Source organism: Heptranchias perlo, chromosome 29, assembly GCF_035084215.1.
Source record: "Heptranchias perlo isolate sHepPer1 chromosome 29, sHepPer1.hap1, whole genome shotgun sequence".
Classification (NCBI taxonomy): domain Eukaryota; kingdom Metazoa; phylum Chordata; class Chondrichthyes; order Hexanchiformes; family Hexanchidae; genus Heptranchias; species Heptranchias perlo.
The window spans coordinates 27,929,681-27,954,839 of NC_090353.1; the positions used below are offsets into that span (position 1 = coordinate 27,929,681).

The window sequence follows — 25,159 nt, forward strand, 5'->3', positions numbered from 1 at the left end:
ATTGACTCAGTTCCAATCTCCCATCATAAGAGTGATATCTTGGAGCCAACTCATCCTCAAAGAGATCCCGCTTACCTGCCCTGTTAGGGACTGAACCATTGTGATATGTACAATTTAAAAAAAATGATCCAACATTATGAAATAGTGGCATGTCTCCTCTGCTATGCCAGCTACCCACTTCAAACAAGGCCTGATCACAGCCTCTGAACAAAGGTCCATGTGACACCTGAGATGGAATATACTACTGTTGTTGGTAATTGATACCCTCCATTGATGTATATTTTACTGGCCCTCCCCAATAATGAAGCATTAAAAATAAGTCTCAATGTTGACAGGAGACTAGATTGAGCTTTTGTTTTCATCGGACCACCAATGCAAATTTAGTAGTATGGCCACAGCACAAAGTATGGTTAGCACCAAAAAAAAAGAAGAGGAGTGGTGAGAGTGCGTTCCTTTGACATCAGGCAGCATTATGACCAAGTTTAGCTCTAAGTAGCTCTAGTAAAACAGAGGTCAATGGAAGTCATACCTGACATAAAGAAAGATGATTGTGATTGTCGGAGACCAATTATCATTAACTCAAGATATCACTGCAGGAGTTCCTCAGGGAAGTCCCCTTGGCTCAACCATCTTCAGCTGTTTCATCAATGACCTTCCCTCCACCCACAGGGTTCAACTCCATTCACAACTCCTCCAATAATGAAAAAGTCAGCCGACAGCAGGACCTTCATAACATCCAGGCTATGGCTGAGAAGTGGCTAGCAACATTTATGTCACCTAAGTACCATCTCATACAAGAGAAAACACAACCATCTCTCCCTGACCATTGATAAGGGTGAGAGCAGCAACGTGGTGGGAACACCAACACATCTTAGACACACGTCATCCTGAATTGGACATATATTGCCGTTCCTTTGTTGTTACTGGGTCAAAATCCTGAATTCCCCACCTAACAACATTGTCGCGGCAACATCGCCACAAGGACTGCAGCGGTTCAAGAAGGCCCACCATCAACCTCTCAGAGCAACTAGAAATGGACAATAAATGACCACATCATCCAAGAAAAAATTAAAGAAAAACAAAAATAGGGATCTGGCCAAGGTCTCCTTTTTTGAAAGCAGAAAAAAATCACATTAATTCTAAAAGGGTTAAACTGTCAAATTTCCAGCTTAGTTTGCAAAATGAAATGCCACTGTCTCTTATAAAACTATGATGTGGAGATGCCGGTGATGGACTGGGGTGGACAAATGTAAGGAATCTTACAACACCAGGTTATAGTCCAACAGTTTTATTTTAAAATCACAAGCTTTCGGAGATTATCTCCTTCGTCAGGTGATAAAACTTATAAAACTAGAGAGAGTGAATGTAAAGTGTATTAAGACTTTGACATCTCCTTAATATGAAATGCTACAAATTTCTGTAGTCTCATTGTTAATCACTGTCGGGCCTACAGAAAAGAGTGTTTTTAGTATGTCTTATATTAAAGTTGTTACCCCAATCTACAAAAGCTAAGAAAGCCCATTTCATTCACAGCAGTCTTTTCCACGTGATAAGGTTTATTGCCACAGAGGATGGGAGACCAGTTGATTTACGGAAGAGCCAAGGTCAATTAATTATGTAATTGTTTCTGAAGATCATTTTCCTGCCCACACAGTTGACTTGGGAAGTTTTGATCTTACTCCAGCCCCATGTGATGAGTTTCAAAGGAACCTGATGCGCAGCCTTGTAAACAGATGCCAGTCACTGGAACAGACACCGCGCATTTCTGGGATGGAAGCTCAATAAGTAAACAGCTTCTCTACCTTTTTCTTTTACCTTGTAAAATACTATTCTACCATTGAATCGCTGTCTGATGCTTAAGACTAGAAAAAAAGCCTCTGTGGCAAAGATGCTCTATGGATATGCAATTCAATATGTCCCAATAGGTTCAGCTAACCAACATAAATGTATGAATGTAGATTATATCTCTGTAATGAGGCCTGATTCATACTCAGTTACATCAAAGGGCTGTAATTCTACCTCCCTCTTAGTGGCGACAATCAGCCTTTAATAGGTTCCATTATTAATTGTTTTTCTGCCTCACTGAAAAGGGAACTGACCATACCGCAAGGACTAAAGCTTCTGTTTGGGGGGCAAACTCCTTCACAATTTTTTTGAGCAACAGCCAGCTTTTCACATCCATTTCTGCTTTTATTTGCTTTTGGAAAATAACGTTACAGAAGTTGTTTGACTATAATTGTTCCGTTGAACTGGATGAGATCAGTTTAATTGAACCGAGAAGCTCGGAGCAGATTTGGTACCGAGATGGTAGATTTCTGAACCCTATCTAGAGAAATTCTACAAATTCATTTGAATGGGATTTATTTTTTTAAAATGTAATTTTCCCCTCCAATTTCCTCCCTTCCTGTAGAATTTACAGTTCCACGGGCAAGTGAGGATTTTTTTGTTTTGCTTCTGTTTATTTTATCCCTCCCTTAATTACTTGGCAGTGCACCTTTATGGTGTTCTCCTCCCATCAAGGGAGTGGGAGAGCAGGCTGTGAACTCCCAAGTGGGTTTCTGGCATTGAGTATTATCCGACAGCAGGGTTTAGATGGATAGAGTGTCAGGTTCTTTCCCTTCCCCCTGTTAAAAATAAAACCTACTCATCCCTACACGGCCACTTAGGATTAAAAAAAATCTCAATGCATATGACCAAACCAGCAATTTCAGGGACTTTTGCTAGGTTATCGGAAAACCAAACTGAATTGTTGAAGGCAATTCTAAAACATGGAAAATACATATCTCACCCCCTCCCCCATGTATGCATCGAGCAGTTTTACACCAAATTGTGTTAGCTGGGCCTAACTGAATATCTGTTGAGGAGAGGTATTGAAGGCTGTAAAGGTATCAGTAGCAGGGCTTATTATTTTTTCCCAGAGGAGGCTGAAGAGGGAACTTGGTGTTATTTAAAGTAGTGGTGATGGTGGTGAGGGTGAGGGTCAAGACCATGATAGAATAATAATATATAGATTCTGGATTGAGCGACCTAGTTGAGCTGAATGGCCTTTTCTTGCACCCAGCTTCCTTTCGAAAGTTAACTCCACAAGCTGGTGTCCCCAGCGGGGAAGCCAGTCTTGAAGAGAGCGTGGGTCAGAGGCAGGGCTACAATATTGTGGTCTCCATTCTCCAATCCATGCTCCCAGTGAGCATGGCTCCCCACTGGGAGCACAGGATTATGGAATTATCCTGATTTCTTAACTCTGTTGAGGTTTCTTGTGCTGTGACAAAAACTGAAGATTTGAACCCTATGGCAACCCACAATAGATCTTCTGTTAGCCTGGTTGAGATGGTGTTGTAGCCTCCTCCGACTGCAAATTAATGGCATTCATTGCACAGTCTGTATAGAGCAGAGTGTTAGCTGCCATCCATGCTTGTACCTGCACCATCAACGTTATGAAATAAATTGTTTTGTCGCCATGCAGCATGCCTAATCTGCACCAGTTCAATTCCAATGTTAAATCATTAGAGGGTAAAAATGCCATTGAAAATAAAGATGAAGAATACCTCAGTAAATAAAACAAGCTGGTATAGCGCCAGAGCACAGCGAAGCCTCTATTACTTCCTGTGTGCCTCAAGCTTTGTGGGTGAGGCCTAGCAGCACGCAGGCTGCATGTGAGTTATCTTTACAAGCAGTCTGGGTATATAAGCTCCACCCACAGCACGACAACTAATGTATTTCAATGGCACCATTTTCAAATATTTTTTTGAGATACGTTTCTGACACTTAGTTTGATTCAAAGTTATTTTGAGTTAATAATAGGTTCAAAGTTATTTTGAGTTAATATTTCCACCTGATAATGTGATAACATTTACCTTTCTAGGTGAAATTCTAACCTTGTTATCAGTCTTGATTACAGATCACAAACACACACACATAGGAATAGGAATAAGCAGGGACATTGCAGTTATAAGCCCTCTTGGGCCTTTCTAAAATCAGCCCAGCTGCCCAGTTGTGAAGCAATCACAATACCTCATATTGCGGCACCACAATGTGGAATTATTGTACTCATATTACATCTACAATAGGCTTTAGAAGTGAGTAAATGTTTCATTTTTTCCATTCATTGCTAGGTAGTTTTCCCCACAGATGTAGAAATGTTTTAAGTTTTTTGTGACCAATTGTTAGTGCATCATCTATGGTGGAGCTGGTGATTCATTTCTGAAAAAGAAGCTATGGCAAATAAATAATTAACACATCTCTTACACTTCTAAACAACAGGCTAAACATTTACCTGAAAGTCCGTGGAGACTGGAAAGATGAGTTCTGGATAAGTAACAAGCTGCAGCTTAAGAGAAATTGGGTGTACATGTTCAATGGAACCGACCGATTGAAGGGTTTTTAACTCTCTGATACTTTAAGTTACCCTAGAACAAGGTTAAGGTGGAGCCTTTATCAGGCCTGGCCAACACCTTGATTGTAAGAAAGGAAGTCAAAACAATTAAAGTTGCAAGGCGGCAGTCTTAACATCGTCTCTGAATTTACACCACAGTCTGTAAAATCTTGTTTGTATTATACTACATTGCAAAGAAATCACATGGTAAATGCTGAAGTATCAACTGTACAGTTATTTATTACAATCAAAGTTCAGAGTAAAAACTCCCTGGGTTTCAGTAAACCCTGATTGCCGAGCAAGAGATTCACGACAAGTGCATATAATGACCTGACGCGAATCTCTCACCATTTTCTGTGAAAAAGGGGAAAAAAACAGTGTGCACACCAGGTTTGCAACTTAATGTAGTACTATCAGTTCCATGAGCTGAATCACGATAGCCATAAATTTAAACAGTGGGTGATCATACACAGTTCAAATTATTACGATCCAAGATGAGTCCAATCTCTAGGGCTTCTGGATTAAAGATGGCTAAATATTAACTGCATTTGTAATACAGGAATGTCTTACGCAAGTATCGCAAGTTGTTTCAAGTAGCTATGTTATAAATGGCTCTTGGTGGGTCCCACCAGTACAAATATCAGTCATAAATATAGCGTTATTGCTGCCACACAATTTAGCAGTTTACTTCTGTGCTCTTGTGTTGAACTTAAGAAGAATTTCAAAAATCCTACATAGTTTTGATGTCACCCTTTTAAGACCAGCATTGTATAATTCATACCAATTATATTTCTTTAATAAATCTATTCAAAGTAAACTTGAGGGGGTGACTTTCTCTAGTCACTATGTGTAAGTGATGGCATAGAATCATAGAATCATATCACACAGTAGGAGGCCATTCAGCCCATCGTTCCTGTGCCATTGAAAGTGCTATCCAATTAGTCCCACTCCCTTTCTCTTTCCCCATAGCCTGCAATTTTTTCCTTTTCAAGTATTTATCCAATTCCCTTATGAAAGTTACTATTGAATCTACTTCCAGCACCCTTTCAGGCAGTGCATTCCAGATCATAACAACAAGTTGCGGAAAAAAATTTCTCCTCATCTCCCTCTCTGGCTCTTTTGCCAATTACCTTAATCTGTATCCTCTGGTTACTGACCCTCCTGCCACTGGAAACAGTTTCTCCTTATTCACTCTATTTATGAGGGAGTGCTGCACTGTCGGAAGTGCCGTCGTTCAGATGAGACATTAAACTGAGACCCCATCTGACCTTTCAGGTGGATGTAGAAGATTCCCCGGCACTATTCGAAGAAGAGTAGGGGAGTTCGCCCTGGTGTCCTGACCAATATTCATTGACACAGTGAACAGTAACAATGACACACTGACAGTAATCAATAGGTTCATCCATCCATGTATGGAGGTATGCAGTTTTCTCAACTGGTAGATTTCAATGGATGTTCAAATTTGACGATCATTGTCACTCCCCTGTAGCGCCTTCTTAGCTGTTCTTTATCACAGCTCATTGATGCATATTCTATTTATTTCAAAAGCTTAGTTCATTAAAATGGTCTCTTTAAGAGAAGAGTTTATAGATTGCAGTACGAATAGTGCATCAGGTTCATTTCTATAATATTGTACCAGTTAGTGGGTACGGTAGCATAGTGGTTATGTTGCTCGACGAGTAATCCAGCAGGCCTGGACTAATAATCTGGGGTCATGAGTTCAAATCTCTACCACAGCAATCTGAGGAATTTAAATTCAAATAATTAAATAAAATCTGGAATTAAAAAAAAACTATCAATAGTGGTGGCCATGAAACTACCGGATTGTCATAAAAACCCATCTGGTTCACTAATGTCCTTTAGGGAAGGAAACCTGCCATCCTTACCCAGTCTGGCCTATACGCGACTCCAGACCCACAGCAAAATGATTGATTCTTAATGGCCGAGCAAGCCTCTCGGTTGTACAATCTTGCAACAAAAAGTCATAATAAGCATAAAACCGGACAGACCACTAGGCACCAGACACAACAAAGGCAAACCAAGCCCAGTCGACCCTGCAACGTCCTCCTCACTAACGTGTGCCAAAATTGGGAGAGCTGTCCCACAGACTAGTCAAGCAACAGCCTGACATAGCCATACTCACAGAATCATACCTTTCAGCCAACGTCCCAGACTCTTCCATCACCATCCCTGGGTATGTCCTGTCCCATTGGCAGGACAGACCCACCAGAGGGGGCAGTACAGTGATATACGGTCAGGAAGGAATGGCCCTGGGAGTCCTCAACATTGACTCCGGACCCCATGAAATCTCATGGCATTAGGTCAAACATGGGCAAGGAAACCTCCTGCTGATTACAACCTACCGGCCTCCCTCAGCTGATGAATCAGTCCTCCTCCATGTTGAGCACCACTTGGAGGAAGCACTGAGAGTAGCAAAGGCACAGAATGTACTCTGGGTGGGGGACTTCAATGTCCATCACCAAGAGTGGTTCGGTAGCACCACTACTGACTGAGTTGGCCGAGTCCTGAAGGACATAGCTGCCAGACTGGGCCTGCGGCAGGTGGTGAGCGAACCAACACCAGGGAAAAACCTATTTTACCTTGTCCTCACCAATCTACCTGTCGCAGATGCATCTGTCCATGACAGTATTGGTAGGAGTGACCACCCCACAGTCCTTGTGGGGACATCATCTAACGTGTTGTGTGGCACTACCACTGTGCTAAATGGGATAGATTCAGAACAGATCTATCAGCTCATGAGGTGCAGTGGGACCATTCCTGGTTCAATGAGGAGTGTAGAACAGCATGCCAGGAGCAGCACCAGGTGTACCTAAAAATGAGGTGCCAACCTGGTGAAGCTACAATACAGGATTATATGCATGCTAAACAGCGGAAGCAACATGCTATAGACAGAGCTAAGCGATTCCACAAACAACGGATGAGATCAAAGCTCTGCAGTCCTGCCACATTCAGTCGTGAAAGGTGGTGAACAATTAAACAACTAACAGGAGGAGGTGGCTCTGTGAACATCCCCATCCTCAATGATGGCAGAGTCCAGCACGTGAGTGCAAAAGACAAGGCTGAAGTGTTTGCAACCATCTTCAGCCAGAAGTGCCGAGTGGATGATCCATCTCGGCCTCCTCCCGATATCCCCACCATCACAGAAGCTAGTCTTCAGCCAATTCGATTCACTCCACGTGATATCAAGAAATGGCTGAGTGCACTGGATACAGCAAAGGCTATGGGCCCCGACAACATCCCGGCTGACCTCCAGAACTAGCCACGCCTCTAGCCAAACTGTTCCAGTACAGCTACAACACTGGCATCTACCCGACAACGTGGAAAATTGCCCAGATATGTCCTGTCCATAAAAAGCAGGACAAATCCAATCCAGCCACTTACCGCCCCATCAATCTACTCTCAATCATCAGCAAAGTGATGGAAGGTGTCGTCGACAGTGCTATCAAGCAGCACTTACTCACCAATAACCTGCTCTCCAATGCTCAGTTTGGGTTCCGCCAGGACTACTTGGCTCCAGACCTCATTACAGCCTTGGTCCAAACATGGACAAAAGAGCTGAATTCCAGAGGTGAGGTGAGAGTGACAGCCCTTGACATCAAGGCAGCATTTGACCGAGTGTGGCACCAAGGAGCCCTAGTAAAATTGAAGTCAATGGGAATCAGGGGGAAAACTATCCAGTGGCTGAAGTCATACTTGGCACAAAGGAAGATGGTAGTGGTTGTTGAAGACCAGGACATTGCTGCAGGAGTTCCTCAAGGCAGTGTCCTAGGCCCAACCATCTTCAGCTGCTTCATCAATGACCTTCCCTCCATCATAAGGTCAGAAATGGGGATGTTCGCTGATAATTGCACAGTGTTCAGTTCCATTCGCAACCCCTCAGATAATGAAGCAGTCTGTGCCCGCATGCAGCAAGACCTGGACAACATCCAGGCTTGGGCTGATAAGTGGCAAGTAACGTTCGCACCAGACAAGTGCCAGGCAATGACCATCTCCAACAAGAGAGAGTCTAACCACCTCCCCTTGACATTCAACAGCATTACTATCGCCAAATCCTCCACCATCAACATCCTGTGGGTCATCATTGACCAGAAACTTAACTGAACCAGCCACATAAATACTGTGGCTACAAGAGCATGTCAGACGCTGGGTATCCTGCGGCGAGTGACTCACCACCTGACTCCCCAAAGCCTTTCCACCATCTACAAGGCACAAGTCAGGAGTGTGATGGAATACTCTTCACTTGCCTGGATGAGTACAGCTCCAACAACACTCAAGAAGCTCAATACCATCCAGGACAAAGCAGCCTGCTTGACTGGCACCCCATCCACCACCCTAAACATTCACTCCCTTTACCACCGGCGCACTGTGGCTGCAGTTTGTACCATCTACAGGATGCACTGCAGTAACTCGCCAAGGCTTCTTCGACAGCACCTCCCAAGCTCGCGACCTCTACCACCTAGAAGGACAGGGGCAGCAGGCACATGGGAACAACACCACTTGCAAGTTCCCCTCCAAGTCATACACCATCCCAACTTGGAAATATATCGCCATTCCTTCATCGTTGCTGGGTCAAAATCTCACCATACGGACTGCAGCAGTTCAAGAAGGCGGCTCACAACCACCTTCTCAAGTGCAATTAGGGATGGGCAATAAATGCTGGCCTTGCCAACGACGCCCACATCCCATGAATGAATAAAAAAAAAGTTGTTTGCAACCCCTTGTCATAGGAGCATGTGTGCATTGTTTTTGGAGGGTCATAACCAGCACACTGTGTTCAGCGTGGTAATCAGACCATCAAAACTGGTAATGGAGCATGACATCCAAGCAATGTTAAGTTTATTACTATTACTGTATTATCTGTCTTTGTCTATTAGCTGTCCTTTTCTACATAAGGTCAGTGCCTTTTTATTTTAGGTTTAATTGAAGCTGACTACACTGTCTATGACGTCGCTGATTGAATATTTCATGTCTTGGATCAGTGAGTCTCCCACATGTCATGGTGTTTTATAACTGGCTCAATCACCTCTTTCCAGCAACAAATCCTCTGTTCTCAACATGTAAGTCTGACTGGCTGATTGGGCACAGTTGAATGAATTATTAGCCCTGGAATAGTTTGCTAATGTACAAGCCAAATTACCATTGATAAACACAGACTGAAAATAATAACGTAGTACATGATTCTAACCACATTTTAATTTCGAAAGCATGGATTTTTTGGGAAGGCGGTTTCTTCAGGTCCACCTGTTTCCAGGCTTCTGCTGCTGGCACTGTGGGTTACTATGAGATGTTGAAGAATGGAATTGTGATAACTGGTCCTTGATTTTTCTTTCCCTCTATAGAGGAACATCTGGCTTTTTCTTCCACATAGCAATGTGGCTGAGATCCATAACCTAGCAGTGAGGTGGAACATGACCATGAACTCACATCTTGCACTCCATGGAGCCACACATTTGAAGCTTCAGTGCTCTCAGCGCTGAGCCAACTGATGGTGCTACATTCTAAGAAGAAGTGCAATCATTTTGCATGTTACAACTGTGTTGTGTAACTGATATGTTCTTATGAAATTCCTCTGTCTGTTATTTTAACACAGATGTTAAGCTGTTTAAAATAAACAGGTTAATGCCTTTGTTAAATTAGCAGACAAAAGAATTTCATGTGAACAGGTTAACATGTTCAGTACTAATATTGCACAATTTAAAGTAATTGGTAAAAGAACCAGAGGTGAGATGAGGAGAATTTTTTTTACGCAGCGAGTTGTTATAATCTGGAGTGCACTGCCAAAAAGAGTGGTGGAAGCAGATTCAATAATAACTTTCAAAAGAGAATTGGATAAATACTTGAAAGGGAAAAATATGCAGGGCTATGGAGAAAGACCATAAGACTATAAGAGATAGGAGCAGGAATAGGCCATTTGGCTCTTCAAGCCTGCTCCGCCATTTAATGAGATCATGGCTGATCTGATTTTTACCTCAACTCCACTTTCCCGCCTTTTCCACATATCCTTTGAGGGCAGGGGAGTAGGACTAATTGGATAGCTCTTTCAAAGAGGCACGAATGGCCTCCTTCTGTGCTCTATGATTCTATATGATTTCAGTTCCTTTATCGTCTAATGTCTACAGTGCATAATGGAGGAGGCTATATGCTGGATTAGAGAAGACTGTTGGACTATAATTAGCTTGCTATCTTAAATTCTAGCACTGAGCCTACAGGATTGTAAGCTTGAACTGTTAACAGGTATATATTTCTGAATTTGATATTGGAACGCCCTTTAAAAACCTAAGCACAGGGCATCATTTTAAAAATTCTTAACAGGCTGAATGTTCTAAGAGATTATTGCCTGCTGAGTAGCCAATAACATTAGACAGTTTTAGACAATGTCAGTAAAGATAAATAAATGGATCTTCCATGACATTGCCCACGAATAAAAGAAATTAAGTGTATAAATAAATAGTCTGCTTTTCACCTATCATAGATAAATAAATAAGTAAAGTGTGTCGCTCATACTCCAGTTCCATAAATAAATGCATCTGTGTTGTGGTTCTTTAAGTAAATAAATGTGGGATGTTCACATCTCAAAAAAGTTACTACGTTTTTGCTAAGGCAAATCATGCAAGCCTTTGTAAAATTGTTCCATCCTGTTCTTTTCATTTCAGAATTGTCCTGCAGTATTTAACAAATTTATTATCGAACACATCACTCAGATTGTCACCTTTGATGCTTCCCAGACTCAGTATTGTACATAGCGTACTATGCTAGGATATGACAAAATGTGAAACTTTAAGTCCAAGGGGAGGACTTAATCTTCCCATGAACAATATTGTTCAGGATCAGGGTTCCCACAGTCATTGAGACCTTGTGCTACTTGAGGTTTTTTTTCCTGAAAGACTTTGCTAAATCATTCATGCTGGACTCTTGTAATTTCTCTCAGTCCTTTGGCCCAGCATCAGCACCAAAATGGGCCACAGCCAGTTTCCATTTGAAAGGTCAAATAAAAAATGTCGGTTGGAAGCTCAGAGGGAGGGAACTGGAGGTCCAGTGATAAACTGTCAGAAAATGTTGGACCATCAGTTTTCTCTAGTGGCAGGTGGGATAGAGGAGCAGGAGCAACTGGAGCAGCAGGCAAAAAACAGTTTCCATTGAAAACATTGGGTGGATGCCCAGAGCAAAGGAACTGCAGCAAATCAACAACAGCAACTTAGATTTTTATAACACTCAAATATATATATAGAAACATCTCAGATCACTGCGTTGGGCAGCTAGTGGACACTGAACAAAGTGGAGAAAAGGAAAGAGGATCAGGAGGAGGCAAAAGCACAAATAAAAAAGAAGGATCTTAATAAGGTTTTTGAAAGGAAAGAGGGAGCTGATAAGGCAGATTTGCTGAGGGAGGAAGTTCCATAGTGTGGGACAAAGTGGTTGGTGGTGGAGAGGAGAGTGCAATGAAAGAGAAGTAAGCTAATGACAGAACCAGAGAATATGAGCAGAGACACAGGGCTGGATGAGATCACAGAGTAAGGTGAGGTGAAGCTATGAGGAGATCGGAAGGTGAAGTAAAGTTGATGCTATGCAGATATGGGAACACAGCGGAGCTTGTGAGGACGTAGAATCATAGAAATTATAGCATATTCTACCTATGCCAGCGTTAGCTCTTCAACTGGAGGTATTTGGTCTAATATCACTTCCCTATCCTTTTCCAATACAGAAGTGATGAGAATGTGGGCTTTATTGTTGGTGAGAACGTAGGCACCGGCATTCTGGATGAAATGGTCTGTGGTGGAAAGGATGGAATGGTCGATAGTGTCAGGAAAGCAGAGGAGAGCAAAGACAATGAGCCACTGGTGACTGTAATGAGTCCAGTCTTGGTGCTATGAACACCTGATTGAAAGGCTTTGAACTGGCATAGGTGAGCATGTAATTGCAAGTCAACTACTTCACTAAGAATGAGAAGGTTGGCTATGGGCAATAGCTGCCACTACTGTTCTCTGGCAGTAGGTGGAAGGCAGGGGCAATAATCTTTTAACCAATTTCTTTATCAAGTTGAACCCTATGCATCTCAATAAATCAACAACAGGTCAAATTTACAATAATTTCAAAGATATTTAAATGGTTAAATGTGTCTATTAATAAGATACTAATGGTTGTTTTTATCAATCACTTTGTAATGTTTTATTCTTTTGCAATAGACATTTTTAGGAGTAAATATTGTGTTATATTGCTGGGATATACTTTGTCCTAGGAGGGTTGTATTGGAAACAAAATTACTTCAATTGAATTTTTGCATCTCAACAGCATCTTCGACCCAAATATAAAATGAAAGAAAACTCAGTTTTGAAGATGTTTTAGCTTCTGCTTCTTGACCAGGTAGAAATATTAGAGGGAAAATTTCTGTCATGTGCTTTTTAATACTTCATCAGCAGATGTCCCATGGTGCTGCTCACATTTAATCAGAGGACTAGTCGCTGCTTTATATGGACAGGAACGTTGTACAACGTATCATACAATGTATTATTCTGCTACTTGGTGGGACTCTATGTAAATGTCCCTTTAAGGCTAAAAGGTCTAATTGTTGTAAATATTCTTGAAGTCAGTTAGAGCCTAATTGCTGTCAGCCACATCTGAGATGAATTAGTGGGTAATTGTTTCTCTGTTGATTGGTAGGGGCCTATAAATCCCCAGCTCCCCTAAACTTCAGAAAGAACAGCACAAAATGACTGGCTTTATTTTAATACTTTTAAAGTGTGACACAGAAATTTACATTTGTGACAAAGTGCAGTGTGCTGGTGACATCTCAAAACTTTTATATATGTGATAGATTTTAATTGGATTTTCATCTTGAACCTGCTTACACCCAATGATTGATTTTCTGTGGGGAGAAAAAAAGTACTGATATTGAGTTCTTATCAATGGAAGTTGTCATTCAAATACTGCATAAGGTAGATTGTTTCATGTCTTTATTTTTAATCCATATGCAAGTTCACTACTTCCTGCTGCAGTCTATTAGTCCTGTATACTTAGATGTTTAATTTATTTTAATAGAAGGAATGTTGGCTCCAATCTCTGGGATACAGTATAATGTTGTCACAAACAACAGTTTGGACTGTGAGCAGAACATAAATAAAATTAGATGAGGCTGGTTGATAGAGTGCAGAATTCCCAAGTCCCAATGAAGTTTCAACCACATTTTAATCAGCATGCTGGGATTCTCTATTAGACCATATTGAAAGTATGCCTTGCAAATTCCTCTCAGTTGATCTGCCATTACATTGTCCATAGATAGTCTGGATCTAGAGTGCAGTTATGATGTTCAGCTGGTAAGGTGACTCTGTTTAATCTGGCTTGCCCCTTTAAGATTACTGCTCAAATATATCCTGCAAGGAAGCTGTTTAAACAGGCACATCTTGAGGTCAATTAGACAGTAGGTTGAGTGAATTTTTTTTTTGTAGATTGGCAGCTGCTTGTAAATCCCTGATTCCTGTCCTTGGGGAAAGACCAGGTTATCAGGGTCAGAAAAGTTATAAGGAAATGACTTTTTTTATATATAATTTGACACTTTGAAGTGTGACATCTAAAGTGAGATATGCATGCTACATACAAAGCTTTATGTATATAGTTTGAGTCCGTGTTCATTGCTGGGTACTTATCTGCTTGCTCTCAATGGGTGAATATCTATGTCGCTAGCTCATGGTGCCTATTTCTAGTCTCTCCCTGAGTAGAAGGGGTGTAAGTACTGGGGCTATGTGAAACTGCAGGTGTCGTGGCTTCAGGGGACAGGCTAGCTCTATCTGTGACAATGTCTGATGCTCCAGAATTAATGCCACACATGTCTATTATTGTATGTTCCAGGCTTTCTGAGGTGCTTGCATTTGCTCAGAGAAGGGAGCACCCAAGGTCCAGTAGCCAATATGACTGTTGACCTTCAATCCTCCTGTTTGGTTTTCATTTTATTTTTAGTTTTTCCTATCATGCAGTGAGCTGTAATCTTTGGTCAGCAATGAAGCCTCTGAATCTCTAAATTATGGTTCAAGCTCACTCCAGAGACTCTTTGTTGCTTCCAATAGAAAAGTCTACTTCCATAGGCAAGTCCTCACCTTTGAACTAAAACATGATCTTATGTATGAAATACTGTGGAACAATAAGCTGCAGGGCAAGCAATGGACCTTTTTTTACTTTTAAGCTTTGCATTGGAAAAAGTACAGGGATCTCACCATGCATTACTGGTTTCTCTGACTTGACTGTATGTCTCGGGCTAAAAACTACAAAATAAATTTATGAAGAAGTAAGATTAACAGAAGTAAGAAGTAAAAACAAAATGAGTGGCTATTTTACAATGTAACACTAACTTACATTATCTATTTCAAAATATTAAATATCTCAAACTCTTGCAGTTGGTATTAACACTTGTAGTATGGGGCAGGTGTGAGAAGTTTTATGTCTCCAGGATTTTAGATAGGGATTAATTTGTAGCACTTGTGTCATAAATTATCTTTTTACATATCAAGTATCTTTTTTATGAGTCCACTTACTGATAAAGTAGTTTCTCTGTGTTACTTATCCCTTACACTTGTCTCTATTACTACATTCTGCCTCCCTTGTTTACAGATAATGCCTTAAATATTCCATTTTGTTGCTATGTGATTGACTAGGCTCTTGCAACCTGATTAGCATGTACAAAGATATCCACCTACAATTTATACACAATGAAACGCTGCCCAATGGCTGTGAGTTTATCCAGAAGGCAACTAAGCCATATAAACAGGAGGACCCAGTTTTGATCGTTGCTATGTTCTTAGATAATCTCAGCACCATTACCACAAAGACTGCAGTGGTTCAAGGAGAAAACCAACTACCACCTTCTCAGAGCAATTAGGGACGGGCAATAAATGTAGTCATGCCTGAGTCACCCAGAAACCAAGAACAAATTTTTAAAAATATTAATATAGCTGTATTGAGGTCCTGAAAGAGATTTCAAAAGACTTTTATACAAAAAACCTGCAGTGATTATAGAGATTCAATGATGTAAAAAAGTATACCAAAATAGAACTGTGGCTATTAAATGGCAGCAAATATGATAAATAATGAAGAAAAGTATGGGTGAAAAACAAAAAAAATGCAAAAATGGCAGACTGCACAACAAAACTAATCAATGCATAGAGCAAAGTGCAACAAAATATATTTGCAAATTCCAAAGGAAAACACTTTTTTCACTAACTCAATCTGCACTCTCCCTTTAAGAAGCCTTCTTGAGCAACACAGGATCTAGGACCTGTAATGTGCCTATTTTAAATGGAAAGGTGCAGGCTGTGGGCAGAGCCTTGCCTGAAGTCTCAAGATTTGGTGTGGTACCTTATTTGAATAACTAGTTTAGTGATGCTTGCATATGCCTGTATGGCCTCATTCCCCTCCCTCCTAAAATGTAGCTGCTGTGACTTTGTGAGCCCATTTTCATGACCTGTGCATGCACAATACAAAGCTTTCCTGGTGGCACTGACCTTTGCAAAATTGTCTTTATGGTCTATATATTCTGTTTAGTAGACATGAGCAGCTACATTTCACTGCCCTGTGTTCCCGGTCTGTCATTTCAGCATTTAGATACTTGGGGATTGAAATTGCACTGAACAATATTAGTTTTAACCCATTTGTATGAAGTTCCTCTGACTGTTATTTTGATGACAGTATTAATTGAAGTGCCCTTTTTAAAATAGCACAGAAAGTAATTTCATATGGTCCAGTTTTGGGTGCCTTACTTTAGGGAGGATGTCAAGGCATTATGTAATCGTTTCTAACATTGCACTATGTGATTTCACCTCACTGGTCTTTGCTTGTTTATGTTTTGTTTGTAGTATGTACAGATATTTATGGAACTTGTGCACACTTTAGACTAAGATAAGACCAAACCTATGCTTCCCTTGGAATTTTCTTTCATTGCCTCATCCAAAAATTGTGCAATGGAAAAAAAATCTAAAACCTGGCAGCTTCACCATCCACCCCTTTGAATTATTTTATTGATGCTGTTTCAGTTGATGGGCATGAGAAAAAAAATTACCCTAAGATGATGCGCATTGTGCAATCCAGCAGGTTGGCAGAATTGATATGAAAGTGTTTCTGTGCTTGTGCACACTGCAAATGTGCCTGCTCACACATAGAGATGAATAAAATCACTCCCGTAATGTTTGGTACTTAATTATTCTTATGTTCTATGGCATCACAGTGCTGCAAAACATGGTTTTAGAAAACTCTTCTTGTAAGCTAAACCTTGATAAATCATTGGTTAGGCCATAGTTAGAATATTATGTCCCGTTTTGAGCACCTCACTTCAGGAACGATGTCAAGGCCATAGAGTATTTGCAGAACTGATTCACAAAGATGATACCAGGGATGAAAAGTTTTAGTTATGAGGAGAGACAAGAGACACTGGAGCTCTTTTCATCAGAACAGAAATGGTTAAAAGAAGATCTAATAGAAATGCTCAAAATTATGATAGGCTCTGATAAAGTAAATTGGGAAAAATTATTTCCCACTGGTAGGTGAATTGGTAATTAGAGGGTATACATTTGAGAAGAATTAAGTAAGTGATTAGGAGAATTTCTTTTTACGCAGAGGGTTGTTAGGACATGGAATATCCTACCAGAAACAGTGGTGGAAACAAAAGCCTTAAAAGCTTTTAACAGGGAGGTGGGTAAATATTAGAATTTTTTTTTTAGAAAGAGTGTGGGGAAAGGATAAGGGAATGCGACTTAGAGAACTGGCACAGGTATGATGGGCCGAATGGTCTCATTCGGTTAGTAAAATTCTACTATTCTATATAAGCAAGGAATCCCCTGCAGAATTTGCAAGAGACTGAAAAAGCTATGGTGGTTCTTGTGTTAGTACATCATCTATCTCTTACGTTGTAATTTGTAGTTAATTTGACAAGTCATCGTGTTCTTTGAGCAAAATTGAGAATAGCTGCAGTTATTAAATTTGTGGATTGTCAATGCTTTAAACTCAAACAATGTGATATTACTCATATGCATCAATTATTGCAAATGTTTTTCTTATAAAAACAGCTTTAATTGGTGGTTTCATTCTACTTTATTCCATCTCCAGTTTTATACAGTCATCAGACATTCTTTCTATTTATAACTCAAATGCCTCCCTAGAGCTTGCTAAAGTTATCTATTCAGCTAAAGTGTTACATTACATCTGGGAAAAGTGCATTCGGTATTCTTGGGGGGGAAATGCTTTATTATCATTACATATAGAATGACAGTCATGTCGGAGTTTGTTACAAGGTTATTATGTAGTCAAGGGGTTCAGATGTCTGGCAAATATGAAACCTGAACAGTTTGTGAACATCATCTGAACTTGATACTGTCCTACAGTCTGTGGTTCACAACTTATTTACAGTAATATAATTTGATTAGGTTATTTTTGCTACCAGTGAATGATTATGATGCTATAATGTCTGCTGCCGCTGTGGAGTGCTGCATTGTTTACAATGATTGTATGGTATCATGTGACAGGAAGAAGATATAAAGCATCAGGAAAAAGATCCAGTCCACGTGATGAGATAGGGAATAACTATTATTAAAATATAACATAGTCACTACACATTATTTTGTATATTATGTTGAAACCATTAAATTTTGTTTGCCAAATGTTTAAAATAAATGTGATTACATCTGCGTAAAGTCACTCCTGGACTTTCAAACTGCACTTTCAAACATCATAGAACAGGCAACATCAAAACGTACACAAAAAGGAGTTACATTTCCTCCAGTAACATACTGATTATTTAAGGAAGGGTAGTATTGTGGTTTTGGTGCTAGACTACTAATCTAGAGGTTGTGATTTTAAATCTCACCATGGCAAGTTGTGAAATTGAATTCAATAAGCCTGGTAATTGCTGGACTAGCATTGGAATAAGTGCCATAAAAGCTGCTGGATTGTTGCAAACATAAGGGATAGGTGATTGTTTAATTGAAATATCAAGTACCAGCAAAGTACAAATAAAATAGTGTAAATATATAAATAGCAAAGAAGCATTAAATCGTTCCCTTATACCAGATCTTGGTCATTTACAGTGGTTAATGACCATTCTATATCTAGGTTTAGATACATATTACTCTGTGAAAGGCATGCACACATCACATGATAGTTCCCTTAGCAATCTGAAGGAATGAATGTGAGGAATGTAGTGAATCTGGGATTTCTTACTGGTTTTGTTATCTTGGCAATGTTGCATGTACATGCATATTACTGGCTTGCCTGCTCCTAGTTTTTATATTAGCTCATAACATATTGAGTTTGGATTTGGCAGCAGATGTAGGCAGTGCTAAAAACATTGCTGAATTTCTGGCTCAGTTTCAATCTCTAGCAAGTAGGTGAACATTAGGACATTGCACACTAATCCGGAGGGATAATCAGACCCACTCAGTATAAGAAGGCCTGTTGTTGGTGCTTTAATGTAGAGCGTTAACGGTCCAATAAAAATTTAACACAGAGAGAAATCGTTGTCTTTAGTAAGCCAGAAACAACAATTTAGCCAATTATTGGAGGTGCAAAGAATTAACATAAAGAAAGAACCTACATTTATACAGTGCCTTATCATGTCCTCAAGATGTCCTAAAACGTGTCACAACCCATACATTAATTTTGAGGTACAGTCACTGTTATGTAGATAAACGTGACAGCTAATCTGTCCATGGCAAGGTCCCACAAATAGCAATGAGATGGATGACTAGTAACAGCCGAGAAATTGGATCACGCAGTATCTGTTTTTAGGGCACTGAAGGGTCCAATATGGCACGCGGAGTGCGCACATTCTATTTGTGCCAGGAGAGCGCTACATGCCGTAAAAATTAGGGTGCTCCGTAGTCATGCAGGGCACCCGCCTGAATCTAGCCTTAGGCCCATTGCCTGTGCAAATGTAGGGCCTAACACCGGTTTCATGCCTCTTTGGAAAATTGGATCACGGCTGACCATAGCATGCTGTGGTCAGTTTTCTTGGACTTAAAGTGGCAAATCCAGCGGACCTTAAAGGGACTGCTGGAGGTTGCCACCAAAAAGGTAAGTAAAACAAAAAATGTGTAGAGCCAGGAGTGCTTCTCTTGGCTCCACATTGAAACTGCAGGCCGCTGCCAGCCACTGCTAGCCTCCCTTCCGCCCCCCCCCCCCCCCCCGGACTTACCGTAGGCTTCTTCACATCCGATCCACTACACCAAGTATGCTGGTCACGTCCTGATGACCCAAGAGGACCAATATAAAATGGCCCTCTTGCGCATCAGTTTTGGCTTGCCTCCATTGGGTTCACACCCGAATTTGGGCCCAAACCAATTTCTAGGCCAATCTGCGTAAGGTACCACAAACAACAAATGAATAAATGATCAAATAGTCTATTTTTGTTGGTGTTGGTTGAGAGGTAAATGTTGGTCAGGACACCGAGAAATCTCCTCCTTCAAATAGTGCTGATAGTGGATCTTATGCATCCACCTGAGCTGATAGGTAGGGTTTGATGTCTCATCCAAAAGATAGCGCTTCTGACAATGCAGCACTGCACTAAAATGTCGGTCTGGATTATATGATCAGGTCCTGGAGTGAAGCTTTAATCAGCAACCTTCTAACTCCGAGGCAAGAGTATTACTGAATGAGCCAAGTTGACTCTTTAATAAGGCATTTAGGATTTTTTAAAAGCCATATAATCCCAACGTTACAAGCTAGAGGTGGACTAACTTTAATTACTGCCACCAAAGTTGATACAGTTACAGATTACACAAAATATTTAGTGTATTCATTGCAGTCACCAATGTGCTGCCTGAAAAAGAATAGAAAGAAAAATGAGGACACACAAGTAGCATGCAATATTCACGTGAAAAGTTGTACAGGCCAAAAATGACTTGGCTTTAGCAGTATAATATTAGTAACGAGGCTATGTGAAATGCTAGTTACAGGCACGGTAGGATCCTCAATGATTCCAACTGCTCTCCTGGTGGCTTTTAAAGTCACAGCAATCATTAATCTTTAATTTTATGGCTGTTGGGTCATTCCAGCATCAGGAAGAAATAGCATTGGTCACGGCACCAAGCACATCCAGAATCCAATATGTGATTAATGCACCACTTCAGAAGGCTGGCAGGTACATTTTATTTTTATGAACATATCTGGCTACACAACAAAGTTGCTATGCTATTGATGGCATTACCAGAGTGCTGGGTGAGGTAGCCTGTCTCTGTGTGGAGATGTATTCAATCTGCTGGCATGTATCAATTACAAGGATTTCTATTTCCTCAATGTGAAAGTGGGGTTGGTGATGCTTCGGACTGCCAAATATCCAAAATCAACATGATTCTTTCATCGTTAGACAGTCTTGTGTAGTTGACTTATTTGAATAGGATAGCTGGCTACAGGGCTGTCTCTTGGGGGTATTATCCATGGCTTATGATCCCTTTCCATCACCCTCAACATTAACTGAATACGGGTACAAGCAGGCGCACAAGCAGCATAGCCTATTATTAACCATACAATTATTTGTTTGAACATTACTCTAGGTGTCTAGATCACTCTGAGGGTGATTTGAAAAATGTTGTGCTACATAATCTCCCCATTCAAAAGGAAATCCACATCAACATCAGTGAGGAACAGATCTGACTATTAAGGATAAGAAGAGGTGATGAGCCAGCACTGGCAAGACAGGCTGATAAGAAGCTCATTTGACACCAATTCAGTGGAAGAATCTTTCTTACCAAAATGATGCGAGATACAAATTCAGTCATTTTGCTGCCCAATTATGCCCAAGGAAGAAAAGTACAGGTTCAGTTTCATACACTATCTGACCCTTATTTTCTCATTTATTACATATTGTTGCCACCAATATAATTGTAGGGGGAAGAGAAAGCTGACATCTACTGATCAATTTACTTGTTTCTATTCATATGGACCATGCGATCTTTCCACTTAATCATTGCTGCTCAATTAACTAAATACACAATATTAGATGTAATATCAAAGCTTCCATGTTAGCATGTCCCTATTGTGTATATTTGTGCATTTAACCTCGAGAGAGATCCCTACATTTGTTTGCACTGAGTGCTTAACACGCTCTTTACTGTGACCCTTTAGATTCACCTGTGGTAGAAGTTTCACTGGAGGAAAGATTCATGGGGATGTACAGTTTGAGGCATAGGGATGGTGAAATGATCAGTGACGCTCTCTGGTGTTAATGCATCAAGGCAGGGAATACCTTCAAGTATTTATGCGGGCCTTAGTGTCACCTAACATGGTTTATGTGGATATGTGTCACAGAGGGTTTTTTTTAATTTTTAGAGGTTATTCAGCTTCCTCCCAGGCCTCCTGCTCAGGCTCCATGTTTGTATAGATTTTAGGGATTCATTTGGTTCCAAAACTCCAACCTCCTGATCACAGTCTTCTCCAGAACTCCTCTTATTTGGAAAATTTAGACTGGCAGTATTATCATGTGATGGCTAATTGGGAAGGGACCTAATTTCTGCTATGTTCAGTTACTTGACTGCGATTATTACAGCTGCCTGATAGCTGAATGTCCAACTTATTGTCAGTGGTAAGATGGAGTGAGTTGGAATGTACAGTGTTACCAATTAGCAGTAAGTGTGTGCGATACGATCGGGAAACAGTCTCAAATGCTGTTAGTCCCAACAGCTCATGAAGTTTTACACCATTTTCCACCAATGACCCTAACCTTAATTTTTGCAGTTGAAATCAATTGTTTAACATCTTCTCCTCGCTTCCTCTGCGAGCTTAAGAGCTAAACAGTAGACCCATCTATCTAGACAAAAGTTTTACGAGTATCCATTATATTTGAGACATCTTGCTTCAAAGCATCCAAAAAAAAATGCAGTTTTTGTAATGTTTTTTTCTGACCCGGAGCCTGTAACTTACAAGTACCTTCCAATCTGCGAATTTTCTTCACCAAACAACTGAACCCTTATTGACAATAACAGAAAATGCTGGAAATACTCAGTGGGTCAGGCAGTACCTGTGGAGAAGGAAATAGTGTTACTGGGGTCAATTTTAACCCTGTGAACAGGTACGTTGGGAAGGTAAAGAACGTAAAAACATAAAACCCGACCCCAACCTGCCCACTTCGGGTTTTAACGGAGGCGGGTCGAGGAGCAGGCAACCAACCCGCTCTCAGGAGGCGGTTCAGTCAGTGAAATCTTTTAAGGAGGCTGCGGGCATCCATTTTCACAGGTTTTTTATTTTTAATTCCTGGGGGTGGGATTCCTGGGCCTTCTGCTTAACGCCACGTAAGAGGAGCCGAGAAGGCCCGACTCAACAGGTAAGTGCCTTTATTACACTGCTTGTGACCCAGGTGAAGCAGGAATGTCTCCTCCAGGCCCAACAAGCTCACCTAGCGCGATCCCACATACATGATCGGCCGGACCCCGCCCCCAGAGAGGTCTGACCCCGCCCCCAGAGAGGTCTGACCCCGCCCCCAGAGAGGTCTGACCCCGCCCCCAGAGAGGTCTGACCCCGCCCCCACCACAACGAGGTCCGACCCCCCACGATTGAGCCCCTGATGACCCCCCCCCCCCCCCCCCTCCAATGACTGCCAACCCCACCCCCTCCCCTTCACCATCTAGGACTTACCTGCTGCCATCTGCTCCCTGGCTGCTCTCCCATCCTGTCAATCTGGCTGGCCTGTTGGATGGGAAGCTTACAGGAAAAAAAATGAAAGATGTCCTTACATCAAAATTGTACGGGCGACCGGGAAACTCGTACTTCCAGGTTTCCCGTCAGGAATTCCTCCCCCCCCCCCCACCCACCCACCCCCTGCCCTCTTCTCCAATGTTTCAGGTAGATGACTTTTCATCAGAACTGGAAGAAGTAAAGATTAACAGTTCTTAAGCAAGTAAAGAGCCATCCTGCATCTGCAGCATTTTGCTTTTGATTTAGTGTTTAATTCACTGACTTTTCTCTTCCAGGAATGCCAGCTTTGCCTTGCACCATCATCCCTTTTGTCATGTAATCACTCCTGCCCTCCACCCTATCACAGACCTTCCCTTTATTTCTTTCCCCCCCTACCCTTCTTTCCCCCCCTACCCTTCTTTCCCCCCCCACCCCTTCTTTCCCCCCCACCCCTTCTTTCCCCCCCACCCCTTATTTCCCCCCCACCCCTTCTTTCCCCCCCCACCCCTTCTTTCCCCCCCCACCCCTTCTTTCCCCCCCCACCCCTTCTTTCCCCCCCCCCACCCCTTCTTTTCCCCCCCCCACCCCTTCTTTTCCCCCCCCCCACCCCTTCTTTCCCCCCCCCCCACCCCTTCTTTCCCCCCCCACCCCTACTTTCCCCCCCCCACCCCTACTTTCCCCCCCCCACCCCTTCTTTCCCCCCCCCCACCCCTTCTTTCCCCCCCCCCACCCCTTCTTTCCCCCCCCCCACCCCTTCTTTCCCCCCCCCACCCCTTCTTTCCCCCCCCCACCCCTTCTTTCCCCCCCCCCACCCCTTCTTTCCCCCCCCCACCCCTTCTTTCCCCCCCCCACCCCTTCTTTCCCCCCCCCCACCCCTTCTTCCCCCCCCCACCCCTTCTTTCCCCCCCACCCCTTCTTTCCCTGGCTCTGTATTTGCTTAAAAACTGTTTAATCTTTACTTCTTCCAGTTCTGACAAAAGGTCAGAACCTGGACCATTAACTCGGTTTCTCTCTCCACAGATGAGGCCTGACCTGCTATTTCCAGCATTTTCTGTTTTTAATTTCAGATTTCCAGCAGCTGCAGTATTTTGCTTTTGCCTTATTGACATTAGACTGGGTGTTCTTATAGCAATTGGACTAGTGGCCTTAAAGGGACAGGCCACTTTAAACATATCTCCATCTTAAAAGCAGAATAATATATTTTGTTTTACATGGTATAACACTCTGGGCATTATATAAAATATCAAATCATCTACTTGCTGTGAGCAGTGTCACAGGAGATCTGCTAGCATTAATTAATAACAGATCCAGGAATGGCAACAATGCTAACCATAATAGACTCAATGGGGTCGATTTTAACCTGAAGCGGATTTCAGACGGGCGGGGCGAGTGCAAAGCACACTCGCTGGCCTCATTTTCAGCTCTGCAGTATTTTAACTCCCGGGCCTCATTTAAGTTCCACTGGTCCACATCCCTTCCAGAACAGGCATGAAGAGGGTGAAGAGCGACTGCAGTCAGGCAAAGATCAGGTGGCCAAGGGCCGCTTGCCGACTTCTGCTGCAGCTTCCTCGCTCAGGCTCTGGTTAAAAATGCAGAGACCTTATTGACACAATAGGACCCCGATTTGCACATACTTATGAGGCTCCCACCCGCCTCATCTGCCTGCAAAACCTTATAGGTTAAAATCAGAAAAGGTTTCTACTGGGTGAGTAGGGTTGAAATTAACTGCAATGTTTGTTTTTTGCTTTGAAAAATGTCATTCTTATATCATTGCATGACTGTATCATATCATCTTAATTCAAAGGAATAAAATCAGAAAATGCTGGAAATGTACAGCATCTGTCTGTATCTGAAAGAGAAAGATGGGTTAAGGATTTGTGTCTAACCTAATATTTGATGGCTTTATATTGTACATTATTTCATAAGGTTCTGCCAGTTGAATGGCTATGTTTAATATTTAGGGTAGTGTGGTACTGCAAGGTACCATGAGCTAGAGAAATGCAGAATCATAGAGGACATCTTAGATCAATGTACTGTATTTTTGAAGCAAATTAAATGAACATACAAGCTTACTTCATTCTCAAAGGTGTAAGGAACCTGCTTTCTATTAGAATCATCTTTATC

The 25,159-nt window shown here is 41.6% G+C and overlaps 1 protein-coding gene across 2 annotated transcripts in view; it reads right to left on the reverse strand.

Annotated features, from left to right (window-relative positions):
• The window catches only part of fgf22 (fibroblast growth factor 22), a 165,704-nt gene that overhangs the window by 110,084 nt on the left and 30,461 nt on the right, over positions 1-25,159 (reverse strand). Inside the window, exon 1 of one of the 2 annotated variants that reach the window (XM_067968357.1) lies at positions 4,274-4,535. The exons of the other annotated variant lie outside the window; for it this stretch is intronic. The gene's annotated coding sequence lies outside the window, so the exon portion shown is untranslated. Of the gene's footprint in view, positions 1-4,273; positions 4,536-25,159 lie in introns of those variants that run through there. 2 annotated transcript variants of the gene reach the window in all.